General features: G+C 39.1%; 1 protein-coding gene across 33 annotated transcripts in view; it reads right to left on the bottom strand.

The window, feature by feature from the left end:
• The window catches only part of LOC124381468 (receptor-type tyrosine-protein phosphatase delta-like), a 434,510-nt gene that overhangs the window by 308,302 nt on the left and 103,491 nt on the right, over nucleotides 1–22,717 (bottom strand). For all 33 annotated transcript variants that reach the window (XM_046843111.1, XM_046843117.1, XM_046843118.1 and 30 more), the window contains exon 4: nucleotides 18,104–18,127. The gene's annotated coding sequence lies outside the window, so the exon portion shown is untranslated. The remainder of the gene's footprint in view (nucleotides 1–18,103; nucleotides 18,128–22,717) is intronic.

Here is a 22,717-nt window from a genome sequence, read left to right as displayed (position 1 = left end):
GGGTTCCAAAAGGGCAGGTGAGAATTCTGGGATATATGAGACACCTTGGCTATAAAAAGCCACAAGGCTCAAGAGAACCTGACAGTCGTGCCGAAGCCGTTGCATTTGTTATTTGATGCGCGAGTATCCGTGAGATTGACGATTGATTACTGCTAAACACCCGGTTTAAAAAAAGAGGAGCGAACGAACGAGTGATCGGTGTGCGAGATAAAAACCGGCCGCATGGGCGTTCAGAATCAAACGGCCAGGCTAACGTTTATCAAACGCACGCGCCTAATGGGCTGGAATCAGTTTAATGAGTTAAACGGAATGCTAATTGGCTCACAGATGTTTTTTGTGTGTGTTTGTGTGTGTGTGTGTTTGTGTGTGTGTTGGGGGAGCGGGGGGCGTTGAGGGAAGACCATCTGTAAATGCTGAGTGTAGGGGTTACATTTGTGCGACACGAAAACACATCAGGAATTATAAATATACACAACACAGAGTTTTTGCTGGTTGCCAGCTGGGGTTTGTGGGAATTACAGTTTAGCTGTGTATGTGTATGCAGGTGTGTGTGTGTGTGTGTGTGTGTGTGTGTGTGTGTGTGTGTGTGTGTTGTCAACCTTGTTTAACAAGTCTACATTTCCTGACCTCACAACATTGCATCTGTTGCTCTCTCTCTCTCTCTCTCTCTCTCTCTCTCTTTCTCTCTCTCTCTCTTTCTCACACACACACACACACACCGCACACACAATCCTTAGTTGCATGCAGAAAAGAGCACAGCGAGTACTTTATAAAACTGAGGCTAAACTAATAAAGGAGAACCAAACACTGTTCCTGCTCTGATTCTCCACAAGATCAGTAAAAAAACAAAAAAAAAAGAAGCAGGCCAAGTAAATGGGGTTCCAAAAGGGCAGGTGAGAATTCTGGGATATATGAGACACCTTGGCTATAAAAAGCCACAAGGCTCAAGAGAACCTGACAGTCGTGCCGAAGCCGTTGCATTTGTTATTTGATGCGCGAGTATCCGTGAGATTGACGATTGATTACTGCTAAACACCCGGTTTAAAAAAAGAGGAGCGAACGAACGAGTGATCGGTGTGCGAGATAAAAACCGGCCGCATGGGCGTTCAGAATCAAACGGCCAGGCTAACGTTTATCAAACGCACACGCGCCTAATGGGCTGGAATCAGTTTAATGAGTTAAACGGAATGCTAATTGGCTCACAGATGTTTTTTGTGTGTGTGTGTGTGTGTTTGTGTGTGTTGGGGAGCGGGGCGTTGAGGAAGACCATCTGTAAATGCTGAGTGTAGGGGTTACATTTGTGCGACACGAAAACACATCAGGAATTATAAATATACACAACACAGAGTTTTTGCTGGTTGCCAGCTGGGGTTTGTGGGAATTACAGTTTAGCTGTGTATGTGTATGCAGGTGTGTGTGTGTGTGTGTGTGTGTGTGTGTGTGTGTGTGTGTGTTGTCAACCTTGTTTAACAAGTCTACATTTCCTGACCTCACAACATTGCATCTGTTGCTCGCTCTCTTTCTCTCTCTCTCTCTCTCTCTCTCTCTCTCTCTCACACACACACACACACACACACACACACACACACACACACACACTTGGAGATGCTGCTGAACTGAAAAGTTGCAAATGAATGTTCATCACACTTTAATCTGAACCGGCTGACACCTTCCTGACAGTCTGAGTGTGTTAAAAACCAGAAACTTTTGCTGGAGTTTGGATAAAGTCACGCGCCTCGAAGGGAACACGAGGGATTTTTTTTTTTCTCGCTGAATGCTAACCGGTGTAGAAACTCGTGGCTGATTAGCACGGAACTGGCAAAGCATGAAATCGTAATCACAGCTTGTGTGGGAATTGACTGCATCTGATTGTGTACAGAAAAGTCTGCGGTCTGAGATGAAAATAAATGAAACGTAGGTTTGCGTTGGCAGCTTTGTTAACGGACGGAGCCTCGCAAAGCATAGCATAAGTGTAAAGTTTATACGTTTATTAGCACCGATCAATATTTCCTTACAGTCTTTGTCTCCTGAGAAATGAACTGTGATCCTGCCCAGTGCATTGGGCTGCTGGTGATGACACAATTGTGATAATGATGATGAGGATGATGAATGGTGTAATGGTGATGATTGTGTAGTAACCCAATGAAGCAGAGCAGCAGTTAAGCATTTTAAAAAAATCAACTTGGTACTTTCAACGTGTGGCTGCGTGTGAGCATCCTACCAGCTGATGATCCGGTGCTTGTGTCAGTATCACTGATTCACACCTCTCACAGACCACCCACGTTACAAGAGTCACTCACACACACACACACACACACACTGGCCTCAGGAGAATATACTGCACACTGAAGGTCAGTTAACACTGTTGAGTAAAACTAGTCCAATGATGGCACATCAACTGTCATGCTGAGGTGAGAAAGTGATGACTGGAATTAAAAGCAGAAAGCGAGAGACACAGACAGTGTGCATGTGTAAATGTGTATCCATCTGTTCATCACACATTCACGCACACATGCACAGACACACGCACGCACGCACACACACGCGCACACTCAGACAATATCTAAATACCATACATGGTGAGATGAAAAGAGAAGAGAAGAGAGAGAGAGAGAGAGAAGAGAAGAGAAGAGAAGAGAAGAGAAGATGAAACATGAAAAGAAGAGAAGAGAAGAGAAGAGAGAAGAGAAGAGAGAAGAGAAGAGAAGAGAAGAGAGAAGAGAAGAGAAGAGAAGAGAAGAGAAGAGAAGAGAAGAGAAGAAGAAACATGTGATGAGAAGAGAAGAGAATAGAAGAGAAAACGTGATGAGTAGAGAAGAGAAAAGAAACGTGACGAGAAAAGAAGAGAAAAGATGAAACATAAAGAGAAGAGAAGAGAAGACAAGAAGAAACAAGTGATGAGAAGAGAAGAGAAGAGAAGAGAAGAGAAGATGAAACGTGAAGAGAAGAGAAGATGAAACGAGAAGAGAAGAGAAGAGAAGAGAAGAGAAGAGAAGAGAAGAGAAGAGAAGAGAAGAGAAGAGAAGAGAAGATGAAATGTGACGAGAAGAGAAGAGAAAGAGAAGGTGTCTTTTCAGGACACATGACATATTCAGATGAATGAGACAATGAGAAAAATGGTTATACTGTTTAAGTGTGAATATGTACAATATCTCACAAAAGTAATTTTTCAGCAACTATTTTAGTATAATCTTCTTGAGGGACAACACTATAGAAATGAAACGTGGATATATTTTAGAGTAGTCAATGTGCAGCTTGTATAGCAGTACAGATTTACTGTCCTCTGAAAATAATTCAATATACAGTCATTATTGTCAAAATAACTGGCAACAAAAGTGTGTACACCTTAACTGAACATGTCAAAACTGTGTCCAAAGTGTGAATATTGTGTGTGAGCACTGTTGTTATCCAGCACTGCCTTAATCCTCTTGGGCATGGAATTCACCAAAGCTGCACAGATTGTTGCTGGGATCCTCTTCCACTTCTCCATATAGACATCATGAGCTGCTGGATGTCAGACACATGGTGCCTTTCACGTTCCGCTCGAGGATGCCCCACAGGTGCTCAATAGAGTTCAGGTCTGGAGACATACTTGGCCACTCCATCACTTTCACCTTCACCTTCAGCAAGGCAGTTGTCATCTTAGCGTAGTGTTTGGAGTTGTTATTCTGTGAATCTGTACTGCTGTACATGCTGCACATTGACTACTCTAAAATATATCCAAGTTTCATTTCTATAGTAGTCCTTTGATAAGATGTTCACAAGACCCTTGTGTGTGAGTATGTAACAGGCCTCCTGTCCCTCAGTCTATTACTGTAATTACACTAGTCCATCATTTTTAAATCCAATCAGCCACTAATATCTCGGGCGGTAAAGCCTAAATGAAATGTTTACTCTAATCGATGCTGTATTGACAGCCATATTAAAAAAATGCCCATGATTAATTAAGGCTGTATGTTGGCTTTATTGGCCTTTGGTCATTTTATAATAGTTACTAAGACTGACAGAAGGGGGCTTTAAATAAATAAATAAACACACAAACAAACAAAAAAACAAATAAAAGTTCTCCATCTTCTGGTCTCCTTAACAGACCTGATTTGATTAAACCTGTATGTGTATGAATAGCATTAGCTTATAAACTCTATTGCCTTATTGCTGGTTTTGATTGATCTGAATTCATAACTATCATCAATCGATTTGTCAGCACAGCTGCAATTTTTTTTTGCCCTCTCAGAAATGCCAAGGCTGCAAATAGAGCTCATTAGCAAAGACGAATCCACAAACTGTCAGAAATCAATTTCCATTATGGAGAGCTAGGTTTACGGCTTTTGCTATGGGGGGAAAAGAAGGAAACTGTAAAAACCATAACATCATAATAGAGTCGGAAAGGATGGTGTGGTGAAAAGAGAGGATGGTGTGGTGAAAAAAAAACAAGGAGACAGAAAAAGGCATGAAATGGGAACATGAAGGATTGGCAAAGCCGTGCTGTCATCATGTTCATCATCGTCATGATTGACTTTATTTATACTTACAGGACAGGTTTATGACCTTGATCCTTAATCGTAAAACTCCCTCTCAGGAAAAAAGGTCATGCTTAAGTGCACCTTCATAAACAATTCATAACACTCGCATGACACCACCGTAAAGCATTCATAGGTCCTCGCCAATTTGTTCAAGAAGGAGGCATTAAAAATACATTATGTTGCTGTCCGTGGTGCTCGTGAGCAAACGGATATATGCGTAGAAGCGCATATACAGACAGATCTCATATTCTGATTGGTCTATAGAGAGTCATGACTGTATTTCAGAAGATTTCATGTCTCAGCAGCTTTTGGATAAATTACACAATACTAGTCATTCAATGCTTTAATCCCCCCCTGTCTTCTTTCTCCTGAGCGTGCACGAGTATGTGATGGATCTTTTGTACTTCTCATTAGGGCCTAAGCACTCTAGTCGTATGAGGAATTAACAAGTGTGATGTGAATGAAATGTAACCTTAATAACACAGCCGTTCTAATTTACATGAGTGGATTATGTTAATATGGTCATAATTCACAAACTCCGCCGACTCACTAAAGCGCTTATTCTCCACGCTGCAATTAAATCGCCTTACGCGGTGACAAGCGCGCCGTAATGATACACGGTCCCGGTGCGCCTTCAATTAAGGTGAAGCTTTTAATGTAACGGCAACAGGACAAAACGGGGACATGGGAGGGGGATCGGCACTCGTTCAGACAGGAGATGGGCAATGTGTTTTTTTTTTTTTTTAGTTCTATTTGAATTGCCAAAACATCATGGCCAAGCAATTAAAAGCTATAAGATGCTGATCACTGACGAGAAACCTCTCCAGAGAGTGAGCAGTCAATATGTAAGCTGCTTTTCTTTAAATTACAAGCTGTAATACTGTTTACTCTCGATGCGTTTTGTCCTGTTAGTGTTGGATGTAAATCTCTGAAGTGTCTCTTGAGATCAAAGTCTTAGCTTAAAACCTTCTCTTATTTTTTTCTTCTCTTTTTTAACATTTCTATATCTACTTATGTAGTGGTAACTTAAAAAAATGCAGAAAATAAATAAATAAATAAATAAACCATTTTTATTGCTGTGAATACAAAATTTCGTATTCTATAAGTACCAAAAGTATAATGACAGACTGGCTTCAATGTATATGACTGCCTTCAATGTATGTGGGGGGTGGTAACTTAATAGTTAAGGCAATGGATTTTGCATCCGAATCTCATTAGTACAACCCCAGTCACACTAAGATGCCAGTCCTGGGCCACTGAGGAAACCATTAACCCCATAGTTGCTCAGTTGTATGAATGAAATAAATATATTGGGTGGTATCAAAAAGTTTTGAGAATAATGGTGCTAACTGGTGCTATTCTTACCACATGCGTTACCATGTCTGCTATTTCATCATGGGCAGCAAGTTAGAACAAAGCGCAAGCGTAATAATGTACGTGAAACTGGGCAAATCTGCCACGGGGACATTTGCATGACATTGGAAGATGACGAGAGATCAGGAAGACCTTCAACGAGCTCAACCCCCGAAAATGTCGAAACCATTCGGCAACTTGCGCATGATGATCGTCGGAGAACAATTCACATGATCTCACTTTCGCACCCGCCCTACACTCCTGATTCGCCCTCTTCCCGAAGATAGAGATCCAGCCCAAAGGTCGCCATTTGCGACTTCCAGGTCACATTTTAGAAGTAGCAGTAACGCAGGAGGCGCTGTATTGCTGTGCAAGGGGACTATTTTGAAGGTGATAGTGTCTAAAGGTAGATAAAGTACTTTCTTGTAAACAAAGCTAGTCTCGAAACGTTTTGATACCACCTCGTAAGTTTCTCTGGATAAGGGCGTTTTCCCAAATGCTGTACCATCCATGTCAGTTTCGTTTCAAGTCTTTGTTTTTTTTTTTCTTTAGTGGGATTTTTGAATATCATTCAGTAGACCAGTTTGCTGTCTGTTGATTCATTTATCTTCAGTAAGTGCTTCATCTTGGTCCAGATTTTTAACCCATCACAGGAACAATGAAAGAGAGGCAGACGTATATGCTGGATGGGATATTTATATACACACTTATTTACACCTAGAAGCAATTTCGTCCCAACAATCCTGCAACCAGTATGTTTTCACTGAGGTGGAAAAACCTTTTGGAAACCCATATGAATACAGGGACAGATGTGCATGTGGCACAGACAGTAAACTCTAAATCAAATTTGAAAGGCGGTACATGTGAAGCAGAAACACTGTTGTTTTTCCTCTTATACAATGAGTGCTTGAAAACACACAGAGAGTTAATTTCAAATTTAATTCCAGATGTTCTACAGCTACTATGAGTTGTGTAGCCCTTTTAAGTAGATGTATAAGATCCCTTATAAAGCGACACCATTTCTTACAACAATTGTGTCTTAGCATGTGACTTGGTCTTTTCTGTTGGTCTTCAGTACATCCTCTGTCGCTTTCTTTCTGTCTCGCTCTGAGACTTCAATAATCATTGGATGAGTTCATACACATCCACACAGTTAGGCTTTGTCAATAGACATTTCTGCCGCTCTGGATCAATTACACCCACTGCTGCTATTCTGGACGAGAGATCTTCTGGATCCAAAGTTGGTCTCTTTTTGAACTTTTTTTTCTATCTCTGAATCTTGTAATTCTCTTTTTCATTGCACGCTCTCTCACAGCTCCCCTCTTCTCCTTTCTGTCCATAGATCATCATTTAATGCTTATGTTTTAAAAAAAAGTCCAACATTCTGCACTAAGTTGAGCTAATAATAAAAAAAGATATAAAAAAAAACACACACAAAAAAAGTTGCATAATGGCTCTGGGGATTTGAAAGACAAATTTACTGGGCTGCTCATTTTAATTGCACTAAAAACATCACTATGAATGATGACTCTCCTCTGAGAGTTCATTACACCATAGCATGTTTTTATTTATTTTTTTATTATTTTCTTTTTTTGTTTCTCTTAGCAATGCGTCCCATATGGCTATGAACACACAAGCACACAAGTGTCTAACATTCATAGTCATTCAAATATCACTTCAGCCTTGTGGCCTCGAAATGAAAGATTTGGGCTGGTTTTTTTTTTGTTTGTTTGTTTGCTTGTGGGTTTTTTTTGCAGAGTCTTTACTTCTTTGTTGAATGGTAATCATCTCCCAAAGAACCAAAACAATTTATTATGGCTCTTGCTCAATCTCATTTACACAAACAGATGTGCAGAAGAAATGTGTTCATTTCATTTAGCTGTAAGAGACATAACAGAGAGTGAGAGAGAGAGAGAGAGAGAGAGAGAATGCAAACTATTGTGAGGTTAATAAATCTTTCTTAGTTAAACTGCACCTACCGTGACATGAAAGAACGAAGTCCTCTTTCTAACTTGGTTTTGCACTCCCAAATTATTGACAATTATTAATCGGTTTTGCCCAATAATCGGCACCGATAATTAATTGCTGGACCTATCCGCTATCGGCAAAACTTCATACCGATAGTTTTTCCGGGTAGCATCCATTACTGTTATTACAAAAGTGGCCACTAGAGACAAATCACTGACCCCACGTGCTGTTTGTTTTAACGTGAGACTGCACGCTGCATGGAGAAAGCACATTGCATGGAAAGCGCTATACTATATTTATTATTTATATAATTATATTTATTAATATAAATCACATATACATATTTATTTAATTTTTGCACATTTTAATGATTCAGTACTGGTTTTTTTTTGTGATAAATAATAAGAATAATAAGAATGAATCTAATTGTCATAGCCGAGTTAACGCCTGGGAACGCTGCAATTACTCACTGTATGTCGATATTCAGTATGTTAAATGTATTCTTTTCCCCGGCTGCATTAGAAATGCTGCAGTGCAGAATGTCAGATTTCATTTATTTTTAACAGGACTTACATCTATACTGGGCCCCTTTTTTTATTCGCTCCACCTACTCTATGGGCTAAAAGTAATACGAGGACAAAAACCTACCCCGAAATAAAATGTTTAGCACTGGGTTTGAAATCTATTAATAACGGACCGAATGCATCGATGGAGGAACATCACCATCACTGGGTATCTCCCATGGTGCTGCTTTACCAGCATTTTTTTTTTAGCCTCATGTTCTGTGGTTATTTTAAGTCAGAAAGTAACTGGAGTTCAGGTCGGGTGATTTATTTAGTCTGTCAAGAACGTTTCCATTTTTTATTTATTTTTTTTTACTCTCAGCTTCTTTTCTTCTGTATGCTTTGTGTCATCATCCTGCTGTAAGGTGAAGTGCCATCAAGCAAGCTTGGAGGAATTCCAGGGACAGTTTGAACTTTTGTACTCTTTCATTCTGGATGGTGTTGTTGACATCTCATCATCAGTAAAGACAAGACAGAAGATCCATTGACAGCCAGACTTTACCCATGCCTCCAGGTTTCAAGTCTACATCCACGGCACTTCGCAGGAAAAATTAGCGAGCTATAACCATTCTGTTCTTGCAACTTTCCAGCTGTCAAGCTGCTTTTCATCCCAGCAAGCCAAACTTCAAGCTTCCCCTGGAGAGTCACTAACTGCTTCAAACAAAAACACTCTCGGAACACTAACTTTTCCCAGTCCAGTCACTACATCTTGGTCTTAAAAGCCTATTGTGTCACATTGTTTAAACGTTAAGTTGGAAACTGCCACAAAAAAAAAGTATATACACAACAAGTGCAGGCAGCCAATCAGATGGAAATCTTTCAGCTCCTGAAGCTCGAAGCCAGAGAAGTGAATGGTAGCATACACTATCTGGGTATGAGAACTCTCAACTCTTGTCCTAATGAATGAATACCATAAAATGAATTGAAGATCCTAAATAGTGAGATTCTTTACCAGACAACAAATCGACACACCACTTGGAATAGTACAATTAGGATTAGGAATCTGATGAGATGCCAAAAACTAATGCTGTTCACAAATCTGAACCAAAACGTGTCTTTTTTTTCCCCCTCTAGTAGCACAGTATGCTCTCTTCTAAAGTTTTACAACTTACTGATGCAAAAAAAATAAAAAAAATAAAAAAATTAGAGAGTGAAAGCTCTTTCCACATGTTTGATGACCTTTCTTGATCTCTTTATATCTTTTTTGAAATAGAGATATAAAAACTGTAGACAATACAAACACAAAGCCTTTAACATAGTCTACTGATATTCCTTCTTATAAATGAATGATGATACAGTATTCCGTCTCTCTGCAGGCAGATAATAAATGAATGATGATGTGGGCCTTTACATAAAAGGCAAACGGTCTCTCGGATGAACAGCAGCACTCTGTGAATTCGCCACTCCAAACATAATATTATTTCTTTTTTACAAACACTATGGTATTTTTATTATAAAGATTTATTTATCTCTTGGTGGTCTTAGCTTATATTTGTTATTTTATTATTTATAATCTATTAATTATGTAATTGTATTTATTCATGAATAATATTCACATTTATTTGATTTAGCACATTTTTATTATTTAGTACTGTCTTTTTATTATCAGTAATATTTGAACATGGAGTGTTTGTTTTAATCAAACTCGGTGGATAATTCAGATGTTGCCAAATACGATCCAACCTGGCTATCGGTAACATCCACTATTGGTCGACCTCTAGTTCTTAACATAGCCTAATTATTTGTTAGATTCACCAAATGCAAGCTTCTAATCCATAAGAAAATAAATGTTTTGATTTTAATAGCGATGAATATGAAAAAATGCTATAATGATATCAATAACACTCGATATATATATATATATATATATATATATATATATATATATATATATATATATATATATATATATATATGATTAGGATCCCAGAATATTCTGTACACCCCTCAACATTTCAGCAACCAATTTAGAATCTTCTAAAGATACTTACTGTATATGCCAGACTATAAGCCGCTTTTTTCCCACGCTTTGAACCCCGCGGCTTAAACAATGAAGCGGCTAATTTATGGATTTTTCCTGGGTTTTTCCCGGTTTCACAAACTTCAAGCCAAAAAACTGAGCCCCATAACATTAGACCAATGAAATTGCCGAACGAGTCCAATGAAACTCTTTATATTAAATCAGATGCGCTCCCACTGAATCGGGCCGCACCACATCATAAATATGGATGATGTTCCTCTGACGTTTGACCTGCCGCTCACTCGGACTGTCTACAGGAAATGTGAATCATTCGTTACGCTGAAAACAACCGGGCATGAAAAAACACACTTCACCTGTGTTCTGAGCTGCACGGCATCGGGATAAAAACTTCACCGATGGTGATTTTTAAACTCCTCCATAATGACATCACGTAGCTGCTTCTTCACCTACTGCTTGAGGATACCCGGGTGCTCAATAGGGTTCAGGTCTGGAGACCTTTCCATCACTTTCATCTTCAGCTTTCTCAGTAAGGCAGTTGTCATCTTGACAGTGTGTTTGAAGTCGTTAATATGGTGGAAAACTGCCATTCGGCCCAGTTTCTGAAGGGAGGGCATCATGTTTTTCAAAATGTCACAGTGCATGTGGAATCCATGTTTCCCCCAATGAACCGCAGCTCCCCAGTACCAGCGGCACTCATGCAGCCCCGTGTGTACGTAAGACACAATTTTCTTGGTACTCCTTAACAGGGCATTGCCACACATGCTGGACACCATCTGAGCCAAACAAGTTTATCTTAATCTCATCAGACCACAGGACATGGTTTCAGTAATTCATGCTCTTGAACAGGTCGTCCTCAGCTAACTGTTTGTAGGCTTTCTTGTAAACCAGCTTTAAAAGAGGCTTCCTTCTGGGATGACACCACGACTTGTCGCAGTGTACGGCGTACGGTCTGAGCGCTGGCTAGCGGACATTCCGCTTCTGCAACCTGTAAAGCATTCATGCGTCTGTTTTTTGAAGTTCTGTACTATAACTCATTTTGAGGGTGTTAGCAATCTTCTTATAGCCTGGGCGATCTTTATTCTTATTCTTAAATCCTCAGAGAGTCTTTGCCATGAGGTGCCATGTTGAAAATCCAGTGGTCAGTATGAGAGAATTGTTACTCAAAGCACTAAATATTAACTGTTTTAATAAAAGATACACAAATCTGTATGGTCCTGTCAAGCAGACAAAAACATGAACGTGATGAACAGGACGTGTGGCTTTGCACGGTTAAGCGATGTGAAGCTGTTATCGCTTAGGGTGTACTCACTTTTGTTGCCAGTTGTTTTGACAATAATGGCTGTATGTTGAGTTATTTTCAGAGGACAGTAAATCTGTACTGCTATACAAGCTGCACATTGACTACTCTAAAATATATCCAAGTTTCATTTCTAAAATGTGAGGGGTGTACTTACTTTTGTAAGGTAAACTATGCTCATTTGTCTGAACGCTGCATAAAAAAAAAGAATAAACTAGCATTAGAAGGTATAAAAAATACATTAAAATCATGATTAAATCTCTACAATCATAATGGAGGTCACTCTGGCCCATGTCATTTTCTGTTACAGACTGACCTGGCCCCCTTTGAGAAAAGAAATATTTTGTGGCCCTCACGGAAAAAACTTTGGGAACCCGTGCTCTATAGCTTTCTGTGACCCAGTGGAATCCACTTCCAAACCTTTACTTTGCTCACCAAATTCACACCAGCTCCTGTCTGCATCTTTTAGCATATTGTAATGTGACCTTTCTATCACCGGAACTGATGAGAGGCTCGTGTCTGTGTTTTTTTGTCAGTGCAGCTTATATTAATTCTGATTTTGAAGGTTCTTGCAAACACGAAGCTGCCCTGGGCCACTGCGATTTCATTGACAGCTGGGTTAGGATTTACCGTCTACCATTTATTTTTTCCCTGCTAATAACGGATTAAGCACACATTTGGCTTTTCACCCTACTCGTGTGCTTTGTTGTTTTCCTGATAGCGCTAAGTACACACGTCTATGCTATGACCTGATACAGAGGGAAATAAAAAAGTCTTCCATCGCGTGATGCAATGGTAACCGTGATCATTCATCTCAGCGATATTCTTACACTGAGCTTATTCAGCTTTACATGTGCTTTCTATTGTGTAGCGAACAGTGAATGTGATTGCGTTGTACAGCCTCTCTAGACTTACTGTATCTATAAGTTTGTGAGCCGGGGGGGGACGACGACGACAAAGACATTTCGGTGGGATAATAATAAGCCTCTTTTGTGTGCTTTACAATGTGGCTTGTGATAGGCGCAGATCAAATCTGTATAGTGTAAAGTGTTCGCATTCAGTCTGCTTTATGGACCATGAAGTAATGACCTTTTATTGGGACCATTAGGAGTTTAAACATATGGATAAACTGGTGAAAAAAAGAGAGAGAGATAGAGGGAAGGGGTAGATTTCACTCAATTCAGTTGCAATATATCTCTGTTGCTCAATTTCAAGTTCTCTTCCTTTAAACCCTTTAAAGTCTGTCTCTCCCTCTCTGTCTCTCTTTCTTTGTCTTTCTCTGTATCTCGCTCGCTTTCCTCGGCCAGCAGCACTTCTGAATGACTGCTTGTATAATGAACCAATTGTCATTCTTCCAGCGGGCCTTTTCTCTGTAACACCTTCTAAACTTGGGCCATTTGAATATTAGTAATTGGATCTTGAATGCATGGAGGTTTTGCTTACATATCGAGTCACACTGTGTCCTGAAACCACCATCAAACCTGTAGTGCATCACTGAATAACTGGTCATGGTTTGAAGCAGATATTCAGCTCTGGTGCACTTATGTTTTTATACGAGAAGAGTCCGAGTCTACAGAGTCTCGCTTTTTTTTTCCGAGGTTTCTCAGACTAATGTGACTTTATCAAAGCCATCGAAATGCCATCGATTTGTCCTCGCTCTGTGTTCTAAAGATTGACCCACACGACCGTGTCAATGCCCAGTCTCGTAATGCACGATAGAAAAGACACCGAATGGCAGCACTCGGTCTCCGCTCGCTCATCCGGCGCCTGAGTGGCAGGTGTGAGCCGAATGTGAGTGTAACCCAGGCTCATGGCAGGAGCAGCATTAATAAATAAAGAGTGTGTGAATGGCTGTGTGTGTGTGTAAGTTTGCAGGTCGGAGAGAAGAGAATGAACTTCAGACTGAACCAAAAAAGGGCTCCCCTACAGAGTCCTGGCATTCAACCTAACCCAACCACCCACCCACACACACACACACACACACACACACACACACACATACACTCACACACTTTCTCTCTCTTTCCTCCTAAATGTCCATCTGTTATTTTCCCTTGGGATCATATTATTCCTGCCATCCAGGGGGTACTCTCCTGCTCTCTCTCGCTTTCCCTCGCTCTCATCCCTTTCTCGAACTCCCGAGCCAAGCCAGCATCCTCTCACAGATGCTTGGCGGCACCCTTGTTGGCCTCGGCCCGTCATTTCCAGCTCCAACCGCCTGCAAACCGGCCTCCATTTTGTATCAAAAACTGCCTGTGTGCTCCCTTGCTTTCCAGCAGTAATGGGCCACGGTTAGATGCAGCGATCCGGATATCACAAAAGTTATGGGAATCATCTACCTTGTTGAATTTCATGAATCAAATCATATCATTCAAAATAGTTAACCATTCAATAACCAATCTTCAAACTATCTCCACCTGGTTCTCCACAGGACCATATATGCGCATTTCAAACGTACTTTTAACACCATTCCACACTTCATTACTGCGCTAGAATAGGAAATATAATGATTCTGTTCCACTCGTTAAGGTTAATGTTAATTATAATTATAATGCCGGCATTTATACTGGGTATTTCAAGGGAATAAAATTATAGATTTACATTTAAAACATTTAAACATAATATAAATACAACTCGTTTTTTTTTTTTATTAACCTAGCCCAACCAACAGTTTTGTCATAATATCTCATTTACATATATTTATATATATATATATATATATATATATATATATATATATATATATATATATATATATATATATAGTTTTTATTATTATGATTATTATATTATTATATAACAAAGAAATTAACATTTATTTCCTTATTTTACTACATTGGTACATACTGACAATGGCCTACTAACTTATTGCCAATTCCCACATGCCAAAATCTCTCCCTCTTTCTCTCTCTCTCTCGGTTTGAGACAGAAAGAAATAATAATTTTTTTCAGGAAACTAGGCCACTTGACTCTAATTTGAATAAAATTCAAATTTGCAGTGCACAAAACCACAGTAGGACCCAGAAATAGAGAGGTGTTGAGTGTTACAGGGCCGGTATGGGGATTTGTGCAGAAAGGTTTAGGTTCAGAAAGATTTAACACACACTTTCTTACCTGCCTTGACTGGTAATGGTTGACTGACCAGCAGGTAAATATACTATATGCTATATGCAGAAATGTTTGTAAACACCTGACCTAAAGATTTACTTTTTAAACATTGCATTTAACATTTAGGCCGTATTTGCTGTTATGAGAACATCCACTCTTCTGGGACGATGTAGATTTTGGAGTGTTATTTTGAAGATTTGTGTACATTCAGCTATAAGGGTGTTAGTGAAATCAGATACCGGTGTAGGTTGAGGAGGCCTGGCATGAAGTCGGGGTTCCAATACATTTTACAGTGTTCAGTAGGGTTGAAGTCGGAGCTCTAAAGCCAATTAAGATCTTCCACTCCAGCCCATGCAAACTATATCTTCATGGAAATGTCATGCTGGAACAAGTCTGCAGGGTTCCTACACATTTTTTTATTTCAAAATTCCATACTTTTCCATACTCAAATTTACAGACTTCCCTAAAAGACCATATCTAATATCTGAAAGAATGATTTTAAAATCCAACTATAACATGCTTATAATCGCTGATGTATGTCAGAGAATCTTGAATGTTTTCCATGCGGTTTGGGGCACTGTACTGTCATGGCAACTGCTGCCTCACAATATAACAACCGATCACAGCTTTGACGATCCAGTCTAGCGCCGACCTTGTGGCAGCACTGAGAGTCTGCGCCTAACTCCATTAAAAAAAAACTTGAAAATATTGGTACAAATTCCTAATTTTATATTTTAGAAAAACTAATAGCGCAATAGTATAGAAACGAAAATATTTTTCAATACTCTTTTGTCTTTTTTCCATACTAATCCAGACTCAAATCAAATTCCATTTCCATTTCCATTTTTATTTCCTTTCCACAATGCAGAGGATTCCTGAGTTTGAGTCTCCTAGTTCAAGTGATGGAAACGTTTTATTTCCACCCATCCAAAGACATATTATAACTATAACTGTGTGCCTTCAACTTTGTGGTAAAAAAAATTTAGGAAGACCCACTTTTGTCCTAATACAATTGTCCATATAATATATTTCATTCATGCACCTCATTGTTATTATTAGTGATTATTGCATTTAGCGGTGGCAAAAGTAAACTTCACTCAAGTGGTTCAGATACTTGTGTTTGAAAAGACTCTGGTAAAAGTTGAAGTACTGACTACACTTTTGCACTCAAGTTAAAGTAAAGAAGTTTGAGCTCTGACACGTACTTAAATAAAAAGTAGCCATTACTACTACCTGTTTTAGTGTCATGCTGGAAACTCGACCTTACAACATATTATATCAAGTTTTGTTATCTAATGAATGTCTCCAGGCTGAACGACCATCATAGAAAAACACAAGCAGAGAAAAGTTGATGATGATCAGGTGATCAGAAATGAATGTTCTCAGTCATGTTTCCATCACCGACTCCCTCTGTCTCATCCACGTTATCCACAAACTTCTTGTTGACTTCTGCCCTGCTTGTTAGCTTCATAAACTAGCCTACGTCTGTGGTGTGTGAGAGCCAGAAAATGATACACCAGTGGTATATTGGGAAAAAAAGAAACGCACAATAACAAGAAATAGATTAAAACTAAAGTAACGAGCCTGTTTTGAAAATGTAGGAAGCAGAATGTACAGAAATTTGTGTAAAATATATAATGAGTGAAAGTAAGAAGTTATAAATATATAAATATAAATGAAAAGAAGAGTACTCATACCAGAAAAATGTACTTAAGTACAGTAACAAAATATGTGTACTCGATTACTTCCCATCTCTAATCGCACATATATTTAAATATACAAGATATTTTATACACCCAACAAAATCTGATAAGATTACAGTCAGTGTTTTTTAGAGCAGAGCCTAAAAAAAAAGCAGTGTACATATCACACATCTGATTTAATAATACAAATTAAACAGATGCTTAAAAAATTCAGATGTCCGTCTGTGTTTTCAATTTATAACAGGAGATTGTATTATAAAACCATGAAGTACATTTGTGTCCATGTTTCAGTCGTCGGTAAACTAATGTTCAATCTCTTAAGTCACGGTTTTCTTATCTACAGTTTACAATATTAACGATTAAATAAATAGGATCATTTGTGTAGTTTAGTTTACTAGTCAACACACAAACTGTGACACTAAAATAGTGTATTTTAGTACAAAGTAAAAGCTCTATCAGCAGTTTATATATCAGGGATTGTAAGATTCACTGATTCCTATCGGTGACTTGGCATAAAAGTTAACGATGTGATGCATCGGATAAAAAAAGTGTGCATTGATATATTTGCATTGCCAAAAAAACGAACTATTTATATATAATTATTAGCAGAGGTGTTATAATTTTATTATTTAAAAAGTGACCAATAATTTGTGACCAATATTTTGTAGTAGTAATAATGGATTGCTGCTGCTACGTGAATATGACGAATCACGATACTACGGAGACCGAGGCGTGTCCTGAGAGTCACATAGAATACAGATTAACATGGCAGAGGTAGAGCTGCGTCTTCCTGGGGACGGAACAGGAGAAAAACGTCTGGTTCTATTTAATCTTTTTTTCTTTGTCTTCTGTTAGAAGTCAGAAAGCACTTAGGTACATTGATTTGCTGTTTGTCTAAACCAAATGAATAAAAGGGAACTAAGTGTACCATATTGAACTGCATAGCATCAAACAGTAGCTGCTACATATGAATCTTTAACGTATCGTATCGCTGGCTACGCATATACACATACATACACAGTGTCTGTCAAAAGAGTCTTTTATGGTTTTTGAGACACATGCACATTCCATTTGTTTATATGCAACCAACAAGGTAAAAGGCAAAAAACTAAATTCAACATTAAACAAGGAGAAAGTATGGTGGACAGATGAGTCCAAATGTAACATTTTTGTCTCAGAAGAACTAATATAGGATGGAGAACAGGAGAGAAGATGTTATCAGACTGCCTAACCCCAACAGTCAAATGTGGAGGTAGACGCTTAATTGTCTGGGGTTGTTTTGGAGCAGGGAAAGTTGGAGGCTTATTCCAGGTAAAAGAAATTATGAACCAACATGGCTACCATTCCATAGTTCAACACGTCTGGACTGCAGCTCATGGAACTATAGAACAAGACAATGATCTGAAGCATATCTAGTGGTGAGTTTAACATCTAGACATTTGTATATATGTTTGGTCAAAGTAAATGTTTATACTGATAAATTACCTCGTTTGTTGCATATATGTATAAAAGACAAATGCAAGACCACATGTTTCGAACTTGTACGTGTGTGTGTGTGTGTGTGTGTGTGTGTGTGTGTGTGTTTACATGACCACCCATTAACGTACCTTTCCTGATGCTCTTGGTCACGTCTGTAAGCAGTAAAGAAAAGGAATAAAGATAGACAGCGAGAAAGAGAAAAGGGAGAAACAAGATAGAAAGAGAGAGAGAGAAGGGGAAAGAAAAAAAGAAACATCAGCACTTTGTCACTGAGTGTACAGTAGCTTGGTGAAGAATGGCAGTAGTGGTAAGGTTAAGAATAGTCTCTGTTTAAGGCATACACTCATTTATTATATACTTGACATGAAGCAGCATATGACCATCCCTTCAGGACCTAAAGTTTGCACACGTTACATTTATAATTGTCAGTATTCCCTATAAAGTAAGAGCTTGAGATAGGAAGAGAGAAAGAGAGGGAGAATACGTGTAAAAAAGAGAGAGAGAGAGAGAGAGAGAGAGAGAGAGAGAGAGAGGAAGAGACAGATTCTCAGAAGCTACTTCAGCCCACATGCACCTCACTGAGGTAATTTTCCTCAAAGATCTTCAAACACATACTGTAGGCACACAAACACACACACACGCAAGCGCATGCATACACGCTGTGAAATATGAGTCTTTCCGAGTGCTTTATTTTCTCCTCAAAACCAGTAATGGTTACAGAGAGACAGCGAGTAACAGAATCAGACCGTCCTATTTGCCATATCCTCAAATTCTCCACTCCACACTGACATTCATTTCAGAGTAAATATATGAAGCTCCTATTTTCATGCAAGCACTTCTCTCAGCTCTCTCTCTCTCTCTCTCTCTCTCTCTCTCTCTCTCTCTAAAACTCCCACAGTCCTGTTCCCACACTCCTTTAGTGCATCCAGGGACATCCTGTATCTCACACACCGGTCTGTCTATCTGAAAAGTCTATGCTTACATCATGCCAAGAGAGAAAAGCGTGAGAAAAGAGGTCGCGATTAAGCAATCAGGAGATTTGATGATAAAATAACAAACTCTTCCTGATTACACAAACTGGTACAAAACACTCCGGTATGAAAATGCAGAAACGATTCTGAACGCAGTTATACTGTGGACATGTACGCTATACAGACAAAAGACACTTGAGTTCCAGATGTGTTTTTCGGACATCCCTTTCCTTTTTTTAGTACTTCAATAACCTCCACTCTTCTGGGAAGATGTTCCACTAGATTCTGGAGTGTGCTTGTGGAGATTTGCGCTACAAGCACGTTAGTAAAATCAGGTACTGATGTGGGTGAGGTGATTATTCCAGTTCATCCAAAAGATGTTCCATAGGGTTAAGGTCAGAGCTCTAGAGAAGACTATTTAAGATCTTCCACTCCAACCCATGTAAAGCATATCTCATGGAGCTGGCTTAGTCATGCTGGAGGTGTTTTGGTCTCCAAAATCAAGTGAAGGGAAAATTTCATTCTAACACATCCAAAGGCATCCAGTACAACCAGTGCCTCCAAAACAATTTGGGGAAGAGGAAGAACCACATATGGTTGGAAAAGTCAGGTGTCCCAATTCTTTTGTCGATAGTGTATATTGTGTAGAAATATTGTACAGAGCATGTATAAAGATCTCAAGCTGAGCCAACTTTAGAAGCCATCAAAAGGAGACTAAAGGTAGAGCACTTTGCCTCACAAACTACAAAACAAGACCTAAGGGGCACAGCTGGAGCAACACAAATATCAGTAACACTGTCAAGTCATGTTGGTTATAATAATAGGAAAGTGAGGAGGGTGGGAGGCTGGAAAAGAAGATTCCCAAGAGCACAGTGGCCCTCTATAATTTTCAAATAAAAGAAATGTGACACAACCAGGACTTTTCCAAGAGCTGGTCACCTGGCCAAACTGAGCAATCGGGGAGATGGGCCTTAATGAGAGGTGAAAGAGGGCTGATGGTCACTCTGACAGATCCTGTTTTGAGATGGGACAAAGTTCCCATCGGTGCTTAATGGCAGAGTGGCAAGACAGAAGCCTCTCCTCAATGCAAATCCAAATAGAAACCCACTTGGAGTTTGCCAACAGGCACCTGAAGGACTCTTAGACTGTGTAAAACAAGATTCTCCGGTCTGATAAAAACCAAGATTGATCTCTGGAGAACTGCTCACTGCCCTGCTCATCATTTGAACAAAACAATCCCATAAGTGAAGCGTGATGGTGGCAGCATCATACTGTAGGGGTGTATTTCTGCAGCAGTGGCTTGGCAACTGGTCAGGGTTGAGAGTAAGCTGAATAGAGCAAACTACAGAGATATCCTCAATAAAAACCTGTTCCACAGCACTCAGGACCTCAGACTGGGCCAAAGGTTCACCTTCCTACATGAAAACAATCCTAAACACACTGCCAAGACAACACAGGAGTGACTTAGGGAAAACTCTGTGAATGTTTTAGAGTGGACCAGCCAAATCCCAGACTTGAACCCTATTGAACGTCTCTGGAGAGACCTGAAAGTGGCTGTCCACTGATGCTCTCCATCCAGCCAGACCAAGCTTGAGGGCAATTGCCATGAAAAATTGCAGAAATTCCCCCATAACAAGGTGTGCAAAGCTTGTTGCCTCATACTTAAAAAGGCTGCAATTGCTGCCAAAGGATGCTTTAACTAAAACTGATTAAATGATCTGAATACTTATGTGCATGTAATATTTCATTTTTCATGTGATATTTCACAATTCTAGAATTCTGTCTTCACGGTTTTCACTATTTTTAATATGGGGTACTGCATAATGTACTGCATACATTAATAAAATAAATAAATACATAAATAAATAAAACAAATATATATATATATATATATATATATATATATATATATATATATATATATATGTGTGTGTGTGTGTGTGTGTGTGTGTGTGTGTGTGTGACGTGTACATGGATATGAATATAATACACTTTTATTTATTATACTACTAGTGCAGGTCAAGTAGAATAAAAAATAATGACCCCAATAAAAAAAAAAAAAAAAACATCATAGATTTCCCCTTTGCACTGCAGTTCCCATGGTGACTAGTGCCATGTTCTCAAGTTTGTTGGTTTTGTCATTTGCTTTTTATTATGTGCACCTGTTCCATGTTAGTACTTTAATTCCCGTGTCTTTGTTAGTTTCCGTGAAATGCATGTGGCAGTGCTGTACTGCTGTGTTCTTGTATTTCAGTGTTTTCTACTTTTCGCTCCTGCTCATGTTTTTATTTAGGATTATGGATTTCCTCTTTTTTGATGCCTACATATAAGTCTCAGTGTGTTGGCTTGATGTTTAATTCCGTTTGTATGCCTCCCGTGTTTGTTTTACCTGCTTTTTGGAAATTTCATTTCATTATCATTAGTAGTTCTTCTCCTACACTTGTCCCCAGCCTAGCACGAGCTGAACAAACCAGACTCGCATCAGAGACTCCACCAAACCCACTGTCTCTTTTTGAACCCAGTTACTGGACCTTTGTGTTGTTTGAAGACTTGATGTGAATGAATGACAAAGGAAACGGTAGAATGCTTTCTACATTCCCAACCCTGAATCCGCCCTGTTACGGCTCAGCTCAGATGGACAGACGTGTGCCTCTGTATGCCTTGTCTTTTTAGTTAATGTAGAAGAGTTTTGCAGGAACCTGAGCTAGCATTACTAAGATCCCTAGAAGTCTTCTGATCGGCTTAAAAAAAGTACAGAAGGAAAAAAAATGTGTGCTTGTAAATCTCTGCTAAAACAACAAATGCTAGTGATGTAGGCCATGATGGATTAATATAATACAGATTAGTATAGCAGTGGATGGACACAAGTACAAATGCACCAGCAGGATGCTTAGTGACGATCGATCGATCGTGAATAGGGCTGCAACAACTAATCGATAAAATTGCTAATAACTGATATTGTAATTCGTTATGGATTAGTTGGGCTGCTTAAGTTACGGGTTTGGAAATGGAGAGTACAGGGTCAACCGGCAGCGGGAAAAGAAAATACCGGAGTCACGGATGAAGCGAAAACTGGTGTCACGGTAAGCAATAAACTGTAGAATCCTCCTCATGTGAAAATGGTCAAGTCAAGTCAAGTCAAGTCAAGTCAAGTTTATTTGTATAGCGCTTTTCACAACAGACATTGTCTCAAAGCAGCTTTACAGAAATCAACAGTCAAGGTGAATGGTGTGTATTTATCCCTGATGAGCAGCCATGGCGACTGTGGCAAGGAAAAACTCCCTTAGATGTAATGAGGAAGAAACCTTGAGAGGAACCAGACTCAAAAGGGGAACCCATCCTCATTTGGGTGACATCAAGAGTTTGATCATAAATTTTTCAACAATACAGAACACTGGAGAGTGAGAACTAACATGAGCACTGGAGTATAAGATTATAAGTAAATGTTCTTTCAACAGTTTTTGGTATAAAAGTAGGAGCTACTGAGCTCAACATTTGTGATCATGGTACAGTTTAATGAACTGTTTGTTCGCTAACTTCAGGACAGTCGCACTAAATCATTCAATCAAAATGGTGCGAACAAACACTAAATCTAAAAGCAGCAAATAGAAGCACTAAATGTAAACGATGCCATTTTTAGACACTGTTTTGGTTTACAGTGTTTGTGTTTGTACACCAGTGTATATTTTTTCCCTTTTTTTAATTAAGCCTGTTAGTTTGCTACGTTTTGTCTACTACAACAGTTATCTGTTTTCAAGCATGATTTACTGC

This window comes from Silurus meridionalis, chromosome 28, assembly GCF_014805685.1.
Source record: "Silurus meridionalis isolate SWU-2019-XX chromosome 28, ASM1480568v1, whole genome shotgun sequence".
NCBI classification, from domain to species: domain Eukaryota; kingdom Metazoa; phylum Chordata; class Actinopteri; order Siluriformes; family Siluridae; genus Silurus; species Silurus meridionalis.
Note: the sequence above shows the minus strand (reverse complement) of the source record. Positions and strands in the feature narration are given on the sequence as shown.